Consider the following 25,714-nt stretch of genomic DNA (forward strand, 5'->3'; position numbering starts at 1 on the left):
GGAAGGAAGGAAGGAAGGAAGGAAGGAAGGAAGGAAGGAAGGAAGGATGGAAAGATGCAAGCACACAGAAATGAACCATTTCCTCTGCCTGATATAAGCTAAGTGGCTAAGTGGCTAGAGTGGCGGGCCTGGTGTCAAGAAGGCATGATTTATGATGCAACCTAAGACACTTCCTAGGTGTCTGTGGGACTCAGTGTCTCCATCTGAAAAATGATGAATAATCCTAGCCACATAGGTCACAGAGCTATCCTGAGAAATGAAGGAAGGTCCTATTTATCTCAGTACCTGGCCCAAAGTGGACAAGCAAGAAACTGATTGCTGACATCTTCCCATTGGCTGCCTAGTAAGTACCTAAGTCCAGGATCATATTGAAAATCTTGAGGGTGGCGTTTCAAGATGTTGCTAAGTGGAGCAATTTGTGATCCCTTCTCCTTTTCCAGTCTTTGTACGCCTTTCATTTCCCATCTTCTAAAATGCAGGGAGATTGGCTCCCTGACACTTCCTTAAGGAGAGTCCTCTATCTACCACCTTGCAGGGCATTTCACATACTCTGTCATCCAGGTCTGCCTTTATCTCCCTGGTCATTTGGGCCTCCTTGCTTGGGCAGCTTCTTTCAAATACCAGTCAAAATCCTACCTTCTTCCAGAAGTTTGGTTTGTGAGTATTCCCTGCCCCAGCCCCATGCCTAGCCCCAGCCCCCTTTTTCTGTCTTTCAAGCCTATATCTCCCTATCAGACTTCACTTACCTGAAGAGTTGGATGAATGTCAACAGCCCACTACTGGTGAATGAACATATAGCTCAGTTCTCCCTTATCAACTGGAGATCTGTGACATCATGGGATGCCCACATTCTCTAGCATTTGAGTCCAATCTCTATGTTCTTCTCCCATAGAGTAGTTCAGAAGAATGAGCAAGTTGTCCCCATGCCCACCTTGATTTCCCCTTTACCCACCATTGTCTTCCTCTTTTTCACCTGGATTCTCTCTGCCCTCTTGAAGGCCTCAGACAGGAACCAATGGGCTGCCTTAGGTAAATGAGAAAATCATGGATGAGAGTGCCTGAGGGGAGATAGGAAAAAAATGAGAGAAAGAAAGGGCTTAAAGCTACCTCATCCCCAGCCCCACCCCCACCTTCACATGTTGGAGAAGATGCCTGAGTGGAGAAGGTTGTACTGCCCTCAGAGCACAGGTACCCCAAGGACAAAAAGAAGTGGTGCTAACTGGGGGGCCCCTATGAAGCCCCAGAGACAAAGCTGCTCCACTAGGCCAGCTCAGACTAAAGCAGTCTGCCTTATTAAAAGGCACACAGGAAAGAGGGAGGCTGGGAGAAGAAGAGGGGGGCGGCCCTAATGCTTTCTGTGTATGTCCTCTTCTGGCTTCCCCTCTACCTCTGCCTCTGTTCCTTCCTTGGTATCCCCCAAGGTGTTTTAGATCAGACACAGCTAAGGTCAAGAGGGGCAGGGTTTGTGGAGGGTGATTTCCAGGCAACAAGTTCAAGTCAAAAAGAAGGAGGAGAAAGAAGAAGAGGAGGAAAAGGAGGAGGAGGTGGAAAAGGCAGAAGAAGAAGAAGATAAGCAAGAAGAGGAGGATCATCTTCCTAGTGAGAATCCTGACAGCTGATCTTCAGCATCACTGGCAGGGAGAAGATCTGATTAAGCTGCCCTTTGTTCTTTATTAGGGAAGGTCTTATGGTAGGGGTTTGTCTTCATGATCTAGTCATCTCTGGGCTGTGGCACCAGCATGCAGATTGAAGGGGAGTTTGGGTATTCCAGGTTAGTAGATTTACCTCCTCTGTGGGGGCAAGTACAAGGGGAAATGGTATATATACATACATACACATATGTGTAGGTGTGTAATTATATGTATGCGTGTACATACCTATGGAAATATACAAATACTCCCACTTTAAGATTGGACTCACAAGCAGACTACAATGGTAGTGATGTACATATAGAGGATATGTGTAGGGAAAGGAGTAACTCAACTCCTAGAATTTTATAGTTTGTAAATCCTTTCTTGAGCGCATAGATAATATTCCTCTCCAATGCTAGGGTTCATATTACAACAACATGACTCCCATATTATATTTATACATATACATATATGCATACATGTATATAAATACATACATACACATGTATGTGTATATATATATATTCATTCATGCATTCTTTTATTTTAATTTTCCTTAGGTTTTATTTCCAAGAGAATAGGGTGATATAAATTCAGGGTCATAGCGATCAGAAATAAATATAATTGAATGTAACAAGACCAGTATGGGAAGGTACCAAGTTCACCGTCCTATTTAAAGATAAGACACCAGGATACATCTGAAGTCCCACCACAATTATCAAGGACCCCAGAGCTATACTTAGGTCTTCTGGTCTTAGGCCCTCGTGGTCTTAGACATGACATCCTATGTGAACCCCCATTTTTGTCTCCCCATCTTCTACTGCTCAAGCTGACACACTCTCTTGTCATCCCTTTTTAAGATTGAAAAACATAATCAATAAAGCATTAGTAGTTTCTATTCTTCACTTCAATAAGTCTTATTGGGGTACAGGTTTTTCTGCCAAACATAACACTAAGGACTGAATCCAACAAGCTTCTCCCTGTGACAGGCAGTGTCTCATTGGTGGAGACAGGCAGAAGTAGCTGCAGTGAAGCAACCAGTAGTAACTCAGTGACAGTCAGCACCTGATAGGAAAAAAAATCTGTCAGCAACAGTGATATTAGAGTCCAAATGTGGTGGCCACATATTGATGGAAAAAATGACAGATTAAGCAGGTGAGACCAAGCACACACAAATAAGGTCTGTAACAGAGATGACACAATTCACAATAGGTTTCTTAAAATATTTGAAAAAAGTGAAGACATTAAATTACTGAGTAAAATTTCATTGACATGTAATATGTGCTTAGATAATTTTTATAGTAAAACAATTGACTGGAAAGTACAGAGAATACAAGATTCCACTCTATGTTGACTATAAAAAAGCATTTAATTCAGTAGATTTAAATGCTACTATCAGGCACTCTCTTACAAATTATCTCCCAACCTTCTCTTAAGATCATATAAGATTCTCTGATATAAGCACCAAGAAAGAACTTTGACAATTCCAGGTTATTAATAGCAAATGAGGCATATAGATGATACATATTTGCTCAGGGAGTTGGTATTGGTATTGGCAGAATCCAAATGGAAGAGAGATTCCCTATAGATCATGAAGTCCTCTACGTGCTTCTTTTTCTGAGTCATATTGTATCGGGTGCACCACATTCCAGAACATTACAATGCTTTCTCTGTGAGATTCACAACCATTGAAGAGTTCAGTGTAACAAACTACAGGGGAAAAACCAAGCGGATAAAGAAGTCTTTTTACACAGACCATGATATGCAGTTGAATGGACAATCTATTGAACTGGTCTACCCAGGAGAGACTCATTTTGCAAATGGGCAATGATCTGAGACCAGAAATAAGCAGGAACAATAAAACAGACTGGATTGTACTTGAAAACCTGTGCAGCACTTTCGGTGAACTCAAGGTCCTTCCTGAAACAAAAACTCTTTATAATACCAACATTCTTTCAGTGATGCTAGAGGACTGCTCTTGAAAGAATTAAAACTGTGGCTTCCCTCAAGGGCAATGGAAAGATATATAATGAGCCGCAGCCAATCAATCAAGAAGCATTTATTAAATGCCTATAATGTGCCTGCTACTGTCCTTGGTCCTGGGGAATAGAAATACAATAAATAAAATTATTCCTGCCCACAGGGAGCTTACATTACCAAAGAGGTTTCATTCACAGAGGCAGCATAAAAGATTATCCTAGAGAAATAAGCCTGGAAAAGAAAGTGGACCAGCTGTATAATGAGAATGAGTAAAAACAGAAAGACAGCCTATGTATTTCACTGGTACACTAGTACTGTTAAGAGACTTAAGGGAAAATCTCTTATGAATTGGGTAGACTCCCATAGAAGATTTATGGGAAGATATGGACAAGAATAGTATATGGTAAGAAGGCATGGATGTATGTGAATTATCCTGTTTGGGGGACTTTCCACATCAATGAGATCATACATCCACTGAAGGTAGTGAGGGTAAATTACAATTATGAATGCATCAATGAAAAAGTCACTGTGCTCCTGGAACTCTGAGGTTCTACTTCACATCCATTAGATTGGCAAAAACAGAAAAAAAGGAAAATGGCAGTTATTGAGAACACTGTAGAAGAACAGGCACTATTTTTCACATGCACTGGTGGTGGAGAGGCAAGTTGATCTAGCTATTCTGTAAAACTGCTTGGAACTTTGCTTCAAAAGTCACTAAACTGTACATACTGTTTGACCCAGAAGTAGCATTCCCAGATCCACACCCCAAACTGATCTAAGAAAGAGGAAAAAGATAGTACCTACAAAAATATCTGTAGCATTTCTTTTTCTTACAGCAAATAATTGGACACTTAAGGAAGTGTCCATTAATTGGGGAGTGACTAAATCATTTATATTATTGTAATAGAATATTGTTGTGTTATAAGAAATAATAAAAAGGATGGTTTCAAAGAAAGCTGGAAGATTTGTATGAACTCACGCAGAGTGTAGTGAGCAGAGCCAGAAGAACAATTTTATAGACTCACAATTACATTGTAAGGAAAAATATCTTTGAAAGACATAACTCTGATCAATGTAATTAGCAACTTCAGGTTGGTCTGGTGGTGAAGTATAGGTGATGAAGCATTCCATCCATCTCTTGACAGAGGCTTTAAGACTAAAGGTCCAAAATGAGATATACACTTTTTTTAACCAGACAATGTGGGAATTTGTTTTGCTTGACTATGCATGTTTGTTGCAAAGGTTTTGTTTTTGTTTTTTTCAATGAGAGGAGAGGATGTAAAGAGGCAGAGAGGCTATTAATAGGGTTGCCAAAAAGAAAAAAAGAAAAAGGGTCATTGAAACATTAAAAAAAAATATGTACAGACAAGAACAAAAAGAAGGCCAGTGGAGCAGCTAGGTAGCATAGTGGTTAGAGCTCCAGCCTTGGAGTCAGAAAGACCTGAGCTCAAATCCAGCCTCAGATACTTGACACTTAATAGCTATGTGACCCTGGGCAAGTCACTTAACACTGATTGCCTCACCAAAAAAAAAAAAAAGAAGAAGAAGAAGGCCAGAAGGAAATGACAAGCAGGGAAAGCTTTGGACATTACATGTATTATGTCCTTAATTTTATTTAATTTATTTTAATTAAACTATTTATTTCTTTATTAAATTCTTAATTAAATTATTTAATTATTTTAATTTATTTAAGTTTATTATATCCATAAATGTAAAAGCAAGGTGTGTGCATAGTAAGTAACTGTAATTTCATATACAGTCATCTTTTCTGTTCTATCTGATGTATGGAAATGCTCGTTTTTGTGGTATTTGTTAAACTTTAGAATAAAAAAAGACTGGTACATCTTGTATCTCAGTCCAGTAGACTTATCTCTGCTACAATTGGTAAGATGAATGTAATCTAAGGCTTTGTCTCTCATTCTACCTTTTACACATTCCCTGTGAAATTCTTTGTGTATATGAAATCTTTTCCCAATTGTTCACTTCCTAGAATTCATGAAATATTTTAAGTTTTTAACCATCAAATGGGATAAGCCTAATGGATAAATTCAAGATGCTGTAGTTGAAAGATCACTGCTTTTGGGGTTAGAGGACTTGGATTGAAATGCTCCCTTTGACACTTCCTGTGTGTCACCTAGCCGTCAGCTTCCTCCTCTGTAAAATGAGAGATTAGATGGTCTCTGAGGTCCTTTAAAGTTATAAATCTATTATTCTATGATCATATAATTCATGGAGAAGGTGGCATTTTAGCTGGTTCTTGGAATCTTGTCCATTCTTCAGCAGATGGAGATGGAGAGAAGGCATCCCAGGTAGAAAGAATAGCTAGACAACTAGACATACAGAAAGGAAGGAAGGAAAGAAGGAAGAGACCAGGAAAAAAAGAGCATCTTCATGCACTTATTGTGTTCCAGGCTTTGTACTAAGTAAAGTAATCCAAGGTGCAATATGAATAAGGTAAAAAAGCACAGGGAATGTTTATACCACCCAATAGCTTGCCATCAGCCACCAGTTTGGCTGATGCATGAAATACATGTAGGGTAATGGATGGAAAGATGGAGAGAAGTGAATAATGTCTCAACTCTTCTGACTGAAACCATATTGTGAAGAACACCTAGAACTGAACAGAAATGTGTGGTCAGACCCAGGCATAGTACAAGAAGATTTTTCACTTTTTGTTTTCTAGACCTTTCATGATGCAACTTAAGCTAGCATTAGCCTTCTTCTGCCATGTCATACATGGTTGACTTATACTAAGCTCACAGTCCACCAAAATACTTTGGATCTTTCTCACATAAATGTGTTTTTAAAAACTTATTGCCCCAGTAGAGGATGTAGGAGGCATAGTTAGGCAATAAAGCATAAGCTATTATTTTGCTTTTTGTTAAATTTCACTTTTTTTAATATTTGACCCATTGTGCTAGCCTATTCATATATTTTGGGATCCTGACTATGCCATCCAACATGTTAATTCTTACTCCTAGTTTTGTGTAATTTGACAGTTTGATGGTCATGACATCTATATTTTATCCAAGGTACTGACATTTCAAACAAAGATTATAGGTAGGACCAAGGAGAAAACCCTTAAGTACCTTGCTAGAGACTGCCTTCCAAGTGGACATTAAACCACTAATAACCATTCTTTGGACTCAGTTATTCAAGAAGTTCCAAAACCATATAACTGCTATTATCTAGACCACATTTCTTCATCTTCTACAAAGTACCAGAGGGTCATAAATTAAGATATAGAAGACACCCTGAGAGGCCAACTAGTCCAACTGGGTGAGGTACCCGAGGCAGAGAACAATTAAGTGACTTAAGGTTATGTAAGTCATAAGAGTTAGAGGTGTGATCTGAACTTGAGTCCTCTTCAAATCCTGTGTCTTTCTGCTGTACCATATCATGACAGACCACATCAAATACTTTGCTAAAATCTAGGGCAGGGGTGGGGAACCTGTAGCCTTCTAAGTCCATAAGTATGGTTTTTTGACTGAATCCAAATTCTTAGAATTCTTAGAATTTAGATTAGAATTAGATTCAGTCAAAAGGCCAAACTTAAGGATCTAGAAGGCCACATGTGGTCTTAAGGCCCCAGGTTTCCCACCCCTGGTCTAGGGAAACAATATTATAACATCCTACAATTTTCCAGTCCAACAAAGAAGGAAATGAGGTTAGTCTGCCATGATCTGTTCTTGATAAAGCCATGTTTGCTTTTTTGCTATTTTTCTCAAGATCCACTAACCAAACCTTTAATTATATGTTCTAGATTTTTACCAAGAATCAGTCTAGCCCAGCATCTGATAATTTGAAGAGTCCATCCTCTTCCATTTCTTTAAAAAAAAAAGTAGGACATTTATACCTTTCCTTTTTCTCATCACTTTTTCAAGAATCAGCAAGAGTGGCTTAGCAGTCATAACCACCAGGTTGCTCTGTATGTGGAGATCTTCATTGAAACCTGATGACCAATTAAATGAAGGGAGTTCTCCTGACATCTCATATATTTTGATTTTCAACTCTTTGTTAACCATTTTTATTCTATGCCTCCAAGTTCAGAAACTATCCTTAATGAAAACAAAAACAGAAGAAAAGTAGTTGAATGGTTCTACCTTATCTCCATTGTCTTGAAAAATCATCTTATCCACTCTGAGCAGTGGTATTCTACCTTCTTTGATCTTCCTCTTGTACCCTAAACAGTCCTCTTGCTGTCCTCTATATTCATCACTAACTTCAGCTCATCCTGAATTTTAGCATTCCTGATCATTGTTTTTGCATATCTAGTTCTTTAAAAAAGTATTGATATCACCTGTTTTTATATCACCTTCATTTCTAAATCCATTTTTGCCTTTTCCTATCCAGAGAGCCATCCTATTATAACTAATGATAATGATGATAATAATAATAATAACAGTTCAATAAAGCTAAACAACCTATTAAGCAAGGTTGATAACAATATGAAATGTTCACCACCCATAGACCCCCACTTCTGAAAAAAAAAAGGAAGGTAGGTGCACTTTCTCAACTATTCTGAGAGGTCAAGTTTGATCAATATAATTATGCAACATTCAGGTTTGGTTTTCAGTATTGCTATTTCCATTTACATTATTGCAGTTTTTTACATATTGTTTTCTGATTCTGCTGACTTCACTTTGCATCAGTTCTTTTAAGTCTAAGTTTTACTTGTATTACTTTTTAATTAAATTTAAAAATTTTAATGAACAGAAATCTATTTTCTCTCTCACTCCATTGGAGGAAAAAATAAAAGAAAAATAAAATTCTTGAAAGAAGTATGCATAACAAATTCCCTCCTTGGCTGTGTCCAAAAATATATCTTATTCTGCATCTGAGTCTATCACCTATCTCGCAATGTGGAGAGCAAGTTCAATTCAATTAAGTAAACATTTATTAAGCACTTACTATGTGTCAAGCGCTGTGTTAAACACAGGGATACAAATAAGAAAAAGAAAGATAGTCCCTGCCCTCACAGAGTTTCTAGTCTAATGGTTCATAACATCATGCTTCATCATCAGTCTTCTGGAGTCATTGTGTTGAACAGAATTCTTATAGCTTTCAAAATTGTTATTTTTAAAAATAATGTTATAGTATTGTTTTTCTAATTCTGCTCACTTCACTCTGAAGCTGTTATACCAATCTTCTTATGTCTCTCTGATATAATCTATTTCCTCATTTCTCATAGTACAATAGTATTACATTACCCTCATTTAACACAGTTTGTCCAATCATTCCCCAACTGATGGGTAACCTTTAGTTTCCAGTTTTTTGCCAACACAAAAAGAGTTGCTATAAATATTTTTGCACGTGTAGGACCTTTGATCTCTTTGGGGTTATAGGCTTGAGTAGTGGCATAGCTATGTCAAAGAAATGGGCAAAAAGTGAAAAGTTTAGTAACTTTTTATGTATAATTCCAAATTGCTTTCTAGAATGGTTGGGCATTCACAGTTCCACCAATAATGCATTAATGTGCCTGTTTTGAGCAACCCTTTCAACATCTGTCATTTTCTGTTTTTGTTGTCTTTGCCAATGCAATGGGTGTCGGTTGTAAACTAAGGGTGGTTTTAATTTGCATTTCTCTAATTATTAGTGATTTGGAGATTTTTTTTCAAATGTCTATCTGTATAGCTATCTAATATCTTTATATCTCCTAAGTATCTTCTCTTGAGCACTACCTATTTATATCTTATCAATTGAAGATTGGCTCTTATTCTTATTAATTTGAATCAGCTCCTTATGTGTCTAGGAAACGAAACCTTTACCAAAGAAACTTACTGCAAAGTTTTTTCCCCAGTTCATTGTTTCCATTTTAATCTCAGTTTCATTGGATTTGTTTATGTAAAACCTTTCAAATATAATTTATATAATCAAAATAACAATAGCTAACATTTATATAGTGCTTACTATGTGCCAGGCATTGTGCTAAGCACTTTACAATTATCTCATTTGATCCTCACAACAATTCTGGAAGGTAAATGCTATTATTATCTTCACTTTACAGATGCAAAAACTAAGACAAACAAAGGTTAAGAAGCTCATCCAGGGTCACATAGCTAGTAATTATTTGAGATCATATTTGAACTCAGGTCTTCTGACTTCAGACTAGGCATTCTATCCACTTTGACACTTAACTACCCTAAAAATTATCCATTTTTATCCTCCATTATCCTTTCTATGTTTTGTCTACTAATGAACTTTTCCTCCAAACATAGATTTCATATGGTATAGTAATGTTTCATTGCATTCACGTACTGTAACATTTTTAGCTACTCCTGAATCAACGGACATCTACTTTGTTTCCATTTCTTTGCTGTAACAGAAAAAGTGCTGCTATAAATATTTTGGTGTACATAGGATCTCTCTTTCTATTTGGTCTGTGATCCTATGAAAGGTGGGATTTGAGGTCAATATACCCCATAACATTATTAGGTTGCATATTATGTTTGTAATGTTTGTAAATTCCTTGTCTATTTCCTCCTTCTATTATTACTTCTACTATTACTCTTATGCCAACATCACTTTTGCTTTTTTCCTTTATTAGATCCTCATTCACATTTGCTTAGAGATGATAAACGAAAGTCCATTTTTTATGGGGAGAGTATACTCAGGATCAAGATCAATTAGGAGACTGATGCAATAATTCAAATATGAAACAATGAGAGTAGTGGAATTGGCCATGGAGAAGGGAACATCTAAGAAGAAAGCTATCAGGAATCAATAGACAGGAAGAGATTGACTTCAAATCAGATTGAGAGGTTTTGTTTGTTTGTTTTTCAAAGACCCATCTCCATGAGAACTTGATCAGTTTTCAGGTTCAATATCCAGACTCAAAATTTAGATAGAACTTAACTGCACAGTAAAGTTTTCACAGCAAGAGTCCTGTAAATAAGAAAGTTGATACTTTTTACTGGAGTCTAAGTTTTGTATCCCTTGGTTCTTTCTTTGCCACATACTTACTTAGGAAAAGTCCCATTAAAAGCCTTTTTGAATGCCTCCTCTTGGCATGAAGATAAACTGGTCTCTTGGAGGCTATGCCAGCAAAGAATGAAACAGGTGCCTGGTGAGGGACTGTATGCCATTTGTCCATACAAAAATGTAGGTGAGTTGGAAGAAACTTATCATCCGAAAGTGGGTCATCAAGTGTTTAATATTTCCAGACACAACTGGTCAGTCAATATTCAACAAGCATTTATTTAAGCACTTATTGTGTGGCAAGAGCTGGGAATAAAAAATAGAAGTAAGAAGAAAGACAGTTGCTGCCCTCAAGGAACTTAGACTCTAATGGAGAAAGAAGATAACTCATAAAAGGAAGCTGAAAAGGGGAGAGAGCCACAAAGGCTGTCTCCTAATGCATAAATGTTTTGTGTAACATATTCATTAGTGCATGGAGTGCACATAGATTAAATTTTGAATCCTGGAAGTATTGATATATAGAGAATTAATTAATAGGCCTGCTAACAGAAAAGAAAAAAATCATGCCTGCCTTATATTTATCTCTGTGTAAAGAGAAGATATGTTTGTTCTCTGTGTTAAACGATACATGCTATTCTTTTTTATAGCATCTGCCAGCTCACTCTGTAGGAAGCAAGACTCAACAATCTGTAGTTTCCAGAGGGGGAAACTCCACTGGGGTAGGGTGCAAAGTCCCCCTATCCCTACCATGTTTCCTTCTCAAAATATCTGCTCCACCCCTACTTCTTTCCTGCTGACTGGCATCCCTGGGCTGGAGCCCTTGCACATCTGCTACCCACTCCCTTTGGCTCCATGTATTTGGTAGCTGTGGTGCGGAACATGACCATCCTGGCAGTGGTGAAAGTGGAGCACAGCCTGCACCAACCCATGTACCTCTTCCTGTGCATGTTGGCTGTCACTGACCTGGTCCTGTTCATCTCCATCATACCCAAGTTGCTGGGTATATTCTGGTTTGGTGCCTGTGACGTTGTACTGGATGCTTGCCTGACCCAGATGTTTGTCATTTTCTGCTTTGCCACTGTTGAGTCAGGCATCTTCCTGGCCATCTATGATCCACTGCACTCATACTACAGTGCTTACCTGTGGCATGGTGGGCCACATGGGACTGGCTTCCCTTTTGCATGGGGTGCCCTACATTGCCCCTTGCCTTTGATGATCCATCTGAGACTCCCTCATTACCAAGCCTGGACTATTGCCCATTTCTACTGTGAGCATATGGCAGTGGTGACCCTAGCATGTGGTGACACAAAAGTCAACAACCTCTATGGCTTGAGCATTGGCTTCTTTGTTCTGATCCTGGACTCACTAGCTATTGCAGCTTCCTATGTGATGATCTTCCAGACTGTGCTAGGACTGACCACCCCAGAGGCCAAGTTCAAGACCCTGGGGACGTGTGGGTCTCATTTTGATCTTCTGTGCCATTTTGATCTTCTGTATCACCACTGTAGTCTCTTCCCTGATCCATTGATTTTGTCATCATTGCCCTCCCCCAAATTCACATCCTGTTTGCCAGTTTCTACCTCCTCATCCCACCCAACCCCAACCCCATTGTCTATGCTGTCTGCACCAAGCAAATCCAGGAGAGATTTCTCCAAATCCTGAAGGCAAGAGCTCATTCCAGGTGATTACTCTAATAATAGAATGCACGGGAATAAGACCATATGTTGAATGCATTCTCCAACCAGAAATTTGGAGGTGTGATGCCCTTGCTTTTGACAAAGCGCTTAATTACCCTAATCTTCTTTGTTGTTGTTCAGTCATTTCAGTCATGTCTGACTCTTCATGATCCCATTTGGGGTTTTCTTGGCCAAGATACTGGAGTGGTTTGCCATTTCCTTCTCCAGCTCATTTTGCAGATAAGCAACTGAGGCAAATAAGGGGAAATGACTTGCTCAGGATCACAAAGCTAGCAAGCGTCTGAGCCTGTGTTTGTATTCAGGATGATGAGTCTCCCTGACTTCAGGCCTAGAACTCTACTCAATGAGCTACCTAGCTGTCTTTATCCTAAGTTAAATACATTCTTTTTGAGAGTTCAAATAACTTTGAAGGTGGTATACAAATGAACTTATAACAACTCTATGATGTAGTGTGTAAACCCCTTTGAGATTCAGTTTCCTCATTATCATCTCTGTCAATGCTATTTGCCTCATTGTACAGTTAAATGACTTGCCCAAGACCACATGAACTCTGTATTGGTCCTATAATAAGAGGACCTGGGTTCAAATCCTATCTCTGACACTATCTGTGAGACCTAGGGCAATCCACTTAACCTCTCTGGATCTCAATTTTCTCATCTATCAGAGGAACCTGGACCCAGTGGTGTCTGAGGTCCTTTCTGACTCTAGATCTATGATTCTACGAAGAGACAGAGGAGACAGTCGATTGTCTCCAGTTTTCTGTGCTGACAATAACCATTCACATTTCTACAGTGCTTAAAGCTGCCAAAGTACTTTCATCACAGCAGCCCTGAGTGATTGGAGGGAAGAATAGTATGACCCCTTTTTACAAGGGAAGGAAATAGGCCCAGAAGTATCTCCTCCAAACCCACCTCCCCAGCTAGAGGCATAAATATAGGCAGCATTCAAGCCTGGGTTTTCTGACTCCACAACCAGTGTCTTTTCTCCTATACTAGTTGCCTCCTCTGATATTCCATTTTCCACAGCTCATGAGCTCAGGCTTTTCCCTGGGGAGAGGAGGCAGGTCTCCTAAGGAGACTCCAGAGCACCAGGTTCCCAGGGAGGAGCCTGGGTTATAAATCCTCCTCAGCTAGAGAGGGGGCAGCTCAGATGCTCCTGTTTCCCTTTCAGAGAAAGAAGAACTGGGAGGCTTCCTCAGGGTAGGTAGGTCCTGGGGTGGGGAGGATGGAACTTCAGGTAGGTGTCTCTTTGAAGGTATGGGACAAAATCAGTTTTCTCTGCTCTGGAGTTCAGAAGCTCAGGATAGCTGAGGACCTGACCCAGAGCCTCAAGGCTTTAAAGAGTCTAATCAAAAACATCCCTCCTCCAACCAAGTGGCTCTGGCCCTCAGACATATGACTCATGGATATCCCTCCTGCATCCTGTCACCAACCACTGTCACCCTCCTTAGGGGCAGACAGGATGACTGGGTACTCTCCCCCTCACTGCCAGGGTTTGTGCTCCCCAAAACACTGATTTAGGGATTGTTCCTACTCCCAGAACTCAGACTGTCCTTGACATTGGAAGGTACTTCCTTGCCCACTCAAGGTCTCTGGCCCCCAGACAGGCTCACAGGGACCCATTCAGGCAGGTCCTCAACTGAGGTTGATCTCTTAGCAGGTTTCCTTTTTCACCCACAACCTGAGGTTTATAAAGGAAGGTGATTTTGGTCAAAGACTATGTCAAAGACTATGCTAAAGACCTTTCCTCTAGCATTGTCTCCAGAGCTCTGTCTCCTAGCATGATGCGTGTAGGCCAAGAGACTCTGAACCCTGCTGGTCATCCCAGCCCACTGAGTTTCTGAGGTTATTCATAAGGAAGAACCTCAGTGTCAGAAAGGACCTATGAGATCATCTAAGGCAACATGCTACCTTATTAAGTAATCACCCCTATGACATCTTTGACATGTGGCTTTCCAACCTCTGATGGAAGATCTTCAGGGACAGGAAACTCACCACCTCCTTAGACATCTCAGGATCCTTTAGCAGTACTACTTCTTAGGAGGCTTTTTCTAAACCTGCTTCACTACAGCACTTCTACTCCCCACCACCTTCCTCCATTGCCTCTAGGTCTGGCCTTTGGGACAAAGCAGAACAAGTCTGCTTCCTTCCTCCCCCCATGACAGCCCTTCAAGTAGTTGAAGACCATGATTGTGTCCCCCTTAATTCTGTTCTCCAGGCTACATATCCCCAGGTCCTTGAATAGACCCTCTTATGATTGAGTCGAATTGTAAGTTCTTGTTTCTGTTCATTGAGTACCTATAATATGCAAGACCTTGTGCTAGGCCCTGCTGGAAACAGACAAAGATAATGTGAAAAACTCCTGCAGTTTTTATGCCTATTAATTTCATCTACTTAGTTAGGAAGCTAGGTTACACAGTGGAGAGAGCTCTGGGCCTGGAGTCAGGAAGATGTTAGTTCAGATCTGGCCTCAGACTCTTACTAGCTGTGTGGACCTGAGCAGGTCCCTTAAGCTCTGCTTGACTCAGTTTACTCACTTGTAAAATGGGGATAATAATAGCACCTACTTCCCAGAGTTGTTGTGAACGTTAAATGATTTAATATTTACAAAGAGCCTTATACATAATAGATGCTAAATAAATGCTTATTTCCTTCCTTCCTTTCTTCCTGGACTTCTTCTGCCCTCCCTCCCTTCCTTCTTTTTTGCCTTCCTTTCTCTACAGACTAATACCGTTGGTCAAATTGATTTTAGATGTGAATTCATTCATCAATAATGATTTAAAATACAACCAACACTTAACTAACACCTCCTATCTGCAATGGTCTTTGCTTGGCACTGATAACAAAAGGTGATAAATCCCACATCCAGCTTCCTTCCTCCAATGTAATGCTCAGAAATGAACACAATTCTCCAGATGGGATCTGACCACGGAAGGATAATAGCAGAATTATCAACCACTTAATTCTCAGATACTACACCTCTTGGGGCAGCTAGATGGTGCAGTGGATAGAGCTCTGGACTTGGAGTCAGGAGGACCTAAGTTCAAATCTGTCCTCACACACTTGACACTTACTAGCTGTGTGACCCTGGGCAAGTCACTTAACCCCAATTGCCTCACCAAAAAAATAAAAATAAAGAAACTACATCTCTTTTGATGTAGCCCAAGGGCGCATCAGCTTTTTCAAATACCAACACATTTTGATTCACATTAGTATGGAGTTCATTAATGTGCCCAGATTCTTTTTCAGAGAAATTGTCTAACCGTGCCTCTCTCCCATATTGCATAAGTATCCTAAAAGTCTTATTGCATCCTTAAACTTATCACTGCACTAATGACTTTTGGGACACTCAGTATTTGTGAATCCCACTTGGCCCTTCATCACTCCTGCAGCACATCTCCTGTACTCTGCCATTTTCCCAAATCACCAACATTTTGTGCAAAAGTCATGTCCACCACCTGAAATCAGCAACTGCCCTTGATCTCTTTACTTTTACTTTTCTTGGACATCTGCTGCCAAGTATCTATTTTTGTTCTGTCCTTCCCAAGACAAAGGATCTTGGCAGAGAAATAAGGATCCAGATAATAAATAAGCAATTCTGTCTCCTCTCCTTTGTCAGATACCATTGTCTCATCCGTGCCCTCCCTCTCCTGAGCAACAGCCCAGTCCTTTCGCGTGTCTTCTTCTTTTCCCAAATATAGCTTTAAAAATTCCTCCAATACAGAGGAACAAAACTAAAATGTAACTGGACTCTTGTGTATTGGGGCTCAGTCTTCATTGAAAGTGCTCTATTTTCCACTTGCAAAAGTTTGTGTGGATTTTTAGGAAACTGAGTTTGAATGGATTGGGGAATGCTTCTAGCATTACAAATAATTTCTGATAACACTTTCCTCTGAGGGCTCCTAGAATAAAAGTCATCATGTAGGAAGTCGTATTGGAGAGAGATAGGAGCCTAAGCTGGGTTCTCTGTCCTCTTAAGAGTGTTGTGGTTTTATCCACAGGAAAGAAGCCTCCCTTGTCATGCTGACATCACCTTGCAACCAGACATTGGGTAATTCATTCATCCTTGTGGGCATCCCAGGACTGGAGGGGGCACACCTCTGGCTGGCAACTCCATTGAGCTTTATGTATGCTATGACCCTTGTAGGGAATACCCTAATTCTGACTGTGATCTGGTTCGACTCTGCTCTGCATGAGCCCATGTACTATTTCCTATGCATTCTGGCAGCTGTTGACATCATCATGGCGACCTCTGTAGCTCCCAAGATGTTGAGCATCTTCTGGTCAGGTGATGGCATCATCACATTCACTGCCTGCTTTGCTCAGATGTATGTGGTCCATGCAGCCACAGCTGCTGAGACAGGCCTGTTGCTAGCCATGGCTTTTGATCGCTATGTGGCCATCTGCAAACCCCTGCACTACCAAACCATTCTCACACCCAAGGTGATGTTGGGGATTGGCGTGGCTATCATGGTGAGAGCTATTCTGCTCATAACTCCACTGAGCTGGATGGTGATTCAACTGCCATTCTGTGGCTCCCACATGGTTCCCCATTCCTACTGTGAACATATGGCTGTGGCCAAGTTGGCATGTGCTGATTACATGCCCAGCAGCCTTTATAGTCTGATTGGTTCTTCTATCATTGTGGGTTCTGATGTATCCTTTATTGCCACTTCTTATAGCCTGATTCTGCAGGCAGTGTTTAGACTTTCTTCCAGGGATGCCCAACTCAAGGCTCTCAGCACATGTGGCTCCCATGTAGGGATCATGGTGCTTTACTATCTTCCTGGGATGGTATCCCACTATGTGGAGTGGTTTGGGCAGGGTGTAGTGCCTCTGCACACCCAGGTACTACTTGCTGATTTTTATTTGGTCATTCCACCCACCTTGAACCCAATTATCTATGGCCTGAAGACCAAGCAGATCCTAGAGCGAGTGTTAGGCGTGCTAGGGAATTGTTGGTGCACTGTGTCAAGGCTCAAATTGGAGAAGCCATGTGTGAGGGCTTAATTACTAGAGGTTATAAGACCAGGATGGGGATGAGGATGAGACCCATGATTTTGTATAAGAAACTCTGAGAGAAGAAAACTTCCTTTACTAATGCAGGTTGGTATCATCTCTGAAACTTGTGGTCTTAGAGGGTTTTCCAAAGTGTTTAGAGGTAAAGTGACTTGCCCCAGGGTTACACAGCTGGTATGTGTCAGAGGCAGATCTTAAACCCAGCTCTTCCTGGTTCCAAGGTCAGCTCCTTCTCCACTATACAACACTGCTTCTCTGGTACCAGAATTGCGACTAGATGAAGGGTAATGCCTCCTAGACTTAGAGCAAATTATGATTCTTTGTTGTCTAGGGCAGGGGTGGGGAACCTGCAGCCTTAATGCTGCATGTACCCCTAGTTAACTTTAAAATTAACAAATAGTTTTCATTTTTTGAAATTATTAAGTACATAGGTAGATTTTTACAAAATAATGTACATTTCTAAGTGTATCTAATTGAAGTTTCTTGAATGTGGCCTTATTTGATTACAGCTAAACTAATAACATGAAAAGGTTCCCCACCCCTGGTTTAGGGATATTCATCTTCTTGGAAAATAGCATTTGCACATTGGCCAATGGGGCAAATTGTAGAGAATTAAATTGTTGTTTAGGGGTAAACTTAGTTGGCTAACTTTGAATCCTCTCATGGGAGACAGTCAAACAGAGATTATGTAACCACTTTTCATGGGCATTGTAGAGGAGTTTCCTACTGTGGGTGAGAGAATGCACGACTACCTCCAGTATCATTGAATTTGCACCTGGATTTCTGATTATAAGAGTTGGAAGGAAACTCAGTGGTTATCCATTCCAAATTGTAACTACAAAAGGAATTCCCTCTACCATAATCCTGATAAGTCATCAGTTACTTCACTACTTTGTTGAAATCCAATTCCACTTTGAGACAGTACTAATTACTAGGAAGTTTTCACATATGTCAAAACCCAATTAGTTTCTTTGAAACTTTTCCCCATTCTCCTAATTCTGCTCTTTCAGAGAATCAGGGAACTTGAGATTGTAGACTTTGAAGGTACATTAAGCTTAATGATATAAAGAATTTTAACTTTAACTAAAAAAAATCAATATTTCCTACTCTTAATGAAGCTGAGGTTATTAGACTCAATATTCACATATCTGGGGTTATGAGAGTCTCTTACTTAGTTCTGCCTGTGTCAGTGTGAATGGTTCATTGTGCCCCATCTCCACTAGCCATCAGCCCAAGGACTGCCCACTCTATTCTGTCTGAGTTCTAATTCACATTTGAAGATACTACTATAACCACTAGGGGCAAGTGCAGAACCAGGAGAATTCCTGGTCTGCATCATTATGGTAACATGAGGTTGATGCCATCCACCTAAGCTACTGTGGTTGCATAGTATCTCCACTCCATCCTCCCATATGGGCTTTTTGAAAATCCAAGCAGGCAGAGAAATGATGAGCTCAATGTGTAGAATGAAACATACATTTTTGGAAAGGCCCAAGGTAGAGATTATATTTTATATTTTTAATATATATGTATGATACAAGCATTTTATTTTTCTTTCTTCTGATTATTTTGAGGGGGGAGATGTAAAGAAGGTGGTGACAATGCCAATGAAAATAAAGAAATAATTAAGAAATAAAGAAAAAAGGTAAGAAAAGAGTCATTGCAGCACTTAAAACTGTATAGAAGAGAATGAAAGTCAGTGAGAAACAGACAAGCAAGAGAGCTTTTAAAACGTGTTTAACCTCATATATTTTAAAAGAAAAACATGCTGTTCATAAGGGAGTCAGTTTCCTATATGATTCTCTTTTTCTAATGTCCTTTGCATGTGGAAATGTTCGTCTTGTTTCATGTTGGTTAAATTCAGAATTAAAAAATAAGGAGAAAGATCAGGGAAGCCTGTTGAATCAGGCCTCTCAAGTTAAACCTGCAGTGACTTTTCTCTGTAGCATGATGCTTTTTGGTCTTTTTCAAAAATGGAAATAAAAATAGGCCTAGGTACTTTTGTGATGTTTGTAATTAATAATATTCCCTCCTCCCCTTTTGCTTTGGGGCTCCAGTCCCCAGCCCAGTCTTACTGGGCTAGAATGTCATTTGTCTCCAAAAGAAGGAATTCTTCCTATTCCCTTTATCACTATCTGCACATAACACATTGAACAGCCTGAGTTATTTGGTGGCCAGCAACTTTATCATAGCTTAACATACAAAAGAAAAAGCAAACCTTTGGGAAAAAAGAAAAAGCTTCCATAACAGACTAGAAGGGTCAGATGGAAGTAGGTAGTAAGAGAGCATGAATAGTGTACATAAGCAATTAGATTATCCCTGGAGGGCAAGAAAGGAAAGGGGAGAAAATCATTGCTTTTTTCCTCTTGGATTAGCTTTGATCTGCTGATTCAGTTCATGCCATAGTTCATGTTCAGAACATTTTTATCAGCTCCTGCCCTAATCAACACGTATACTGGCTAGATTTTTGGACGCTTTAGTGACTCCTGCCAGGAGCCTCTTAAAACAATTCCTAGTGATCTCCTTTTATTCTCACCACCCCCTTCCAGTTCAAGATTAGATCATCTTTTTACCTTGTAACACCCTGCTAGACTAGAACACAATGGAGTGTAAGGAAAGATATGGGAGAATTTATTTTCTAATCCAACCCCCTGCCCCTGAGGTTCTCAACACTCTTGACCAAGTCTCTTAAGAACAGAACTTGAGAATGCTGTGTAATCCAACTGATTCACCGTGGTTATCACTATGGTTATCACACAGTGGGATCTTAATAAATATTTATTGAATTATTAATAGTTTACTAAAAACAACTCACTTTTCTTTAGTTCGAAGGGTTGTTCATAAGCATGTTCCTTACAGCACCTCTGAGAGGCAGGGAGCTTAAGCATTATTCTCTCCATTTTACATTTCCATTTATTCTCTCTATTTACGTTTTTTTTTTGGTGAGGCAATTGGGGTTAAGTGACTTGCCCAGGGTCACACAGCTAGTAAGTGTCATGTGTCTGAAACTGGATTTGAACTCGTGTCCTCCTGACTTCAAGGCCAGAGCTCTATCCACTGTGCTACCTAGCTGCCCCTCTATTTACAATTTCAATTGACGTTGAAGCTCAATTTGGGAATTGACTTGCATATGGTCATACAGTAGGTGGTGGCATTATGAAAGCTTGGGTTCAAATTCAGCCTCTAAATCCAAGGTACTTTCTGCAATATCTCAGTGCTTCACTAGTACTAATCTTAATAGCAGGAGCTCTTTATATGTATATAGCTCTTTCAATAGACCTAACATTTATAATATTTTTGTTAGTACATTTTTCCACGTTTAGGATCTGGAATTTCAGGTGAGCAAATCCACGACTCTTCTCTAATTTATCATTTGAGGACACTGTACTATTAGTTTCTCTTCATTAAGAAAATACATAACAAAATCGATCCTCATTTCAGAAATACACTTTTATGGATTCACAGACTTCATCAAAAAAAGAAAAACAACTCCCCACAGGTTCACAGTTTGAGAACTTGTGCCCTAACCCCTATCTCTCCATTTCATCCATAAAACTAGCAAGAGAGACTGTCAAATGCTTTGCTCAAATCTAGCTGTACTACTACTACAGGGATCTCCTGATGAATGTACTAGTTTGGCAACCCTAACAAAAAAGGAAATGAGACTAGTACGGCATTATTTATTTTTAATGAAGCCAAGGTAGCTCATGGTGACCTTTATCTGCCTTTTTAAATTTTCAAAATTCCTCCCTTTGATTCTAAGAAGTCTTTCTAAAATTCTTCTAGGAAATGGTCTTAATCACTCCATCAATTAATAATCATTTATTAAGTACTAACTATGTGTCAGGCACCATGCTAAATTTCAGAGTTCCAAAGAAAAAGCAAAAACAATACCTGTCCTCATGGAGTTTGTGTCTAATGCAGTACATAGCAAGTATATAATCAGGTACATGAAAATGCATAAAGATTAGATGGAAGATATCTTACTGAGGAGAACATTACCATCTTGCATGAACAGAAAAGGCTTTCTGCAGAAGATAGTGTTTGAGCTGAATCTTGAATGCAGTCAGAATATTCACAAACAGTTTCAGAAGACTTAAGAATTCTGATCAACACAATAACCAACCATTTCTACAGAGAACTCATGATGAAACATGCTACCCACTTTCTGTCAAAGTTGTAACAGACTCAGGGAGTAGATTGAAACATATTTTTTGGACATAGCCATTTTGGGGATTTGTTTTATTTGACTATGCATATTTGTTACAAGGGTTTTGTTTTGCTTTGTTTTGTTTTTCAGTTGGGAGGGGGAGATAGAGAGAGAAAATAAATCTTTCTTAATTAAAAAACTAATTTCTTTCCATACAAAAATAAATTTCCACTACATACACTTTGTTTTTTCTCCACTCCATGCATTTTAGGGATTTTTTTTGAGGGGTGGGGGAATAGGGGCCAAGGGAGGTACTTAGGAAAAAATCTGAATGTGTCATTATGGACTCTGTTTAGCCTCTTCAACTCATCTTGTTCCTATCTCTATTTTCTAAGGGCTTATGCTTTTATTCTGGTTTGAAAACTTCCTCCCAGTTTCAACATTTAAACCCCATATCTCGCACTCTTCAGGCCTCTGATCCTCCCATTTGGAATACCTTCCTCCCTCTCTCTTATCAATCCATTTCTTCCTCTTCCTTCTCTACCCCACCCAACATTCACTCTCTCTAGGAAGGCTTCCCTGATTAGCTCCATCATTTTACCCTGTGACATGCTGCAGACTAAAAGACAAATGAATATAAGGAAGGACATGGGAATTGGAGAACCTGTTTTCTAGTCCAACCCCTACCCCTGAGCAGCTGAATATCCTTGACCAAGCCTCTTGACCTTCTTTGGCATTAGTTCCCTTATCTATTCCAACCCTAGAATTCTATAATGCTCTAGAAGAGGAATGTTTTATATATGAGGAAACTGAAGCAGACAGAGGTTAAGTGACTTACTCAGGTCACACAGCTACTAAGTGTCTGAGGCTGGATTTAAAGTAAGTTCAGAAAAAGAGTGATAGACAGTAGATGGAAGATATCATAGGAACATAAATTTAGAGTGGTAAGGTACCTCAGGATACATCTAGTTCAACACCGTCATTTTCCATATGAGTAAGCTGAAGCCCAAAGAGATTAACTGACTTGCTCATGGTGACAGAGGTAGTGAGGAGCAAGACAGGAATTTGAATCCAGATCCTTAGACTTCAAATCCAGCAGTCTTTTCCCTTCACCACATGGAGTTGGAGCTTGTTGTGAGGGCAAAGAATAGGTTTAAGAATAATGAGAGATAGGATAAAAAATTATGATCAGAAGTGAATTTCAGTGTTCTAGGGAAAGAAGAGGTTTGAGCAGTGGTGACATCTGAGTTTTGACCACCTCTGTGGCTGGCTGCGGTACAGCAGAGCTGGGCATCAAGGCAGCTAAGGATGGTGGTGGACTAGAAGGCCAGGGGTTCAAAGGGATATAGTGGAGAAGACTGTGAGCCAGTACTGAACTCCTAGAGAAAAGAGGGAGAATAACTCAGAGGCTAGGTTCCCAGAAAAAAGAATCCAGATAGTGTGATGGACTGGGGCGGGGGGGGGGGGGGAAACTCAAAGAGGAGAGGCTTCCGAGGGAGGATCAGAAAAGTGGCAAGCTCTTGGTGTTATACCTCCAGTGGCAAGAATGATCCTCTGTGTTTCTTCCTTATCCAGCCAGGGAAAGGTGAGTAGAAGAGACTTTCTCGCTATTACTGGAAGTAGGGAGAGCTCTGCAGCGCAGGAGGTTTCTAATTCCAGGCAGCCTATGACCTTAGCAGCAGGACTTCCTTAAAGAACACCTAGTTTAATTATCTCATATTACGGATAAGAAAATTGATGCTTGTAAAGCTAAAATGACTTGTTCAAAGTCACCTAGTCAGTGAGAAGAGCCAGGGCTAAACTGTGTCTTCAGCATCCTAGTCAAAGAATTCTGTTGTACTGGGAAGATAGTCTTTCCAAGTGATGTGAAAATATTTTCTTGATTGTAGGCTAGTCAATGTCCTCTCTGATTCTTCACTTAAGTAGTCTTGCCTGAGGCTGTGAAAACACAAATATTTTGTTTAATCTTTTGCTGAGTTTTTTTTTGTAACTCTGATGCCTGTGCCCTCTGTCAAGTACCTTCTTCTGCCTCCCACCTTTTCTCTCCTTTTTTAGTGTCTGTAACTGTACACATGTGTGATTCTGTGTGTGTGTGTGTGTGTGTGTGTGTGTGTGTAGAAGCTACTGTAGGATGTTTTTTAAAAACACATCTATTATATCTGAAATAGGTTTAAGATTTGCCCTTCCAATACCCTCCTCATCACTAGCTCAGTGACAATCAGGAGAAGACCTTGTCTGCATGAACTTCATCAGGGACAGGTCCGGCACAGGCTGGACAGAATCTCCCTTCACAATCAGAGCCAAGACAGATGGCTGGTCCTATTACTGGGTTTAAAAAAAACCAAGTGCACAAGTACTGGAAGGGGGGGAAACATGGCTACACAACAGTTCATATGAAAAACATGTAGGTTTGCAAGGCATTATGAGTCAATAGCATGACAAATCAGACAAAGCAGCCAATGTGGCTTCATTAAGAAAAACACAGAATACAAAAGAAAGAATGGTTAGTCCTTTTACACTCTCGCCTGGCCAAGCCAGGCCTGGATCATTGTATACTATCAGCAGAGGGGAAAAGGGCTGATTTCAATTTTTTTATAATTTATTTATTTATTTTTAGTTTTCAACATTCACTTCCATAAGATTTTGAGTTTTAAATTTCCTCCCTATCCCACTTTTATCCCCCCCAAGATGGTGTGCAATTTGACATAGGCTCTGCTTATACATTCATATTAAGCATATTTTCCCATTAGTCAAGATGTAAAGAACAATTGGAACTAATGGGAAGAACCACGAGAATGAAGCAATAAAACAAAACAACAAAGGAGAAGTAGAGCAAATAGCATGCTTCCATCTGCATTCAGACTCCGTAGTTCTTTCTCTGGATGTGGCCAGCAACTTCCGTCATGAGTCTTTTGGAGTTGTCTCAGATTCTTGCATTGCTGTGAAGAGCCATGTCTATCAAAGTCAGTCATCCCACAATGTGGCTCTTACTGTGTACGATGTTCTGCTCATTTCACTCTGCGTCAGTTCATGTAAGTCTTTTCAGATTTTTCTGAAGTCTGCCTGCTCATCATTTCTTATAGCACAATAGTATTCCATTACATTCATATACCACAATTTGTTCAGTGATTGCCCAATTGATGGGCATCCCCTCAATTTCCAATTCTTTGCCACCACAAAAAGAGCTACTATAAATACTTTTGTACATGTGGGTCTTTTCCCATTTTTTATGATCTCTTTGGGATAAAGACCTAGAAGTGGTATTGTTGGGTCAAAGAGTATGCACAATTTTATAGCCCTTTGGTCATAGTTCCAAATTGCTCTTCAGAATGGTTGGATCATTTCACAACTCCACCAACAATGCATTAGTGATCCAATTTTCCCACATCTTCTCCAACATTTATCATTGTGGAAGGGGCTCATTTTAGAACAGACATTTAGAACTGAAGGATGGTCATAGAAAGATAATTGGGAGAGAGAAGTTGGGATGGGAGAAGGAGGAGGGTTGGGAAGGAATAAGGAAGTAAGGAAACAAGCAATTTTGGGGGGGGGGGGCTAAGCAATGAGGTTGACTTGCCCAAGGTCACACAGCTAGTAAGTGTTATGTGTCTGAGGCCAGATTTGAACTCAGGTTCTTCTGAATCCAGGGCTGGTGCTCTATCCACTGTGCCATCTAGCTGCTGCAAAACAAGCAATTTTTAAGTACCTACTATGTGCCAGGCACTGCTAGGCACTTTATATATATTATCTTATTTATTCCTCAAAACAACTCTGGGAAGTAGGTGCTATTGTTTTCCCCACTTTACACTTAAGGAAACTGAGACACACAGAGGTTAATTGACTTGCCCCTGGGTCACACAGCTAATAAGTATCTGGGGCCATATTTGAACTCAGGTCTCTTCCTGATTCCAAGCCTATCCAAGCCTGATTCCAAGTTCTATCCATGGCATCACCTAGCATCCTCCTTGACAATGCTGTGTGTGGGTCAGAAAGAGTTTGAGGAAGTAGGGGGAAGGCAGAGATATGCTAGCTGTATTTCAATATTTGAAGGCTCTGCATGGGAGGGTTTCACTTTTTCAGTTTTGTTTTTATTTTTCTGTTGGTGAGGAGGCAGTGGGAGAAATAATAAATCATTGTAAAAATTTGTCTTATCTATCAAGCTATCTTTCAAAGGAACTTATAAGTAATAGAGGTTTGATTAGGTACAGGTTGGACTTGATCAGTGATATCAAGTCCAAGTAGAAATGAATTCCTGAAGGTCATATACTGATTTAGAAAATAACAAATTAACATAATCTATGTTGTATTACATTTTTATTT

General features: G+C 39.8%; 2 pseudogenes; both read left to right on the plus strand.

The window, feature by feature from the left end:
* The first annotated feature begins 11,274 nt into the window (after nt 1-11,274).
* On the plus strand, nt 11,275-12,214 carry LOC114046002 (annotated as a pseudogene).
* A 4,010-nt stretch (nt 12,215-16,224) lies between these two features.
* LOC114046005 lies at nt 16,225-17,227 on the plus strand (annotated as a pseudogene).
* The last annotated feature ends 8,487 nt before the right edge of the window (nt 17,228-25,714 follow it).

Source organism: Vombatus ursinus, unplaced genomic scaffold, assembly GCF_900497805.2.
Source record: "Vombatus ursinus unplaced genomic scaffold, bare-nosed wombat genome assembly UNPS02014780.1, whole genome shotgun sequence".
In the NCBI taxonomy this organism is placed as follows: Eukaryota; Metazoa; Chordata; class Mammalia; order Diprotodontia; family Vombatidae; genus Vombatus; species Vombatus ursinus.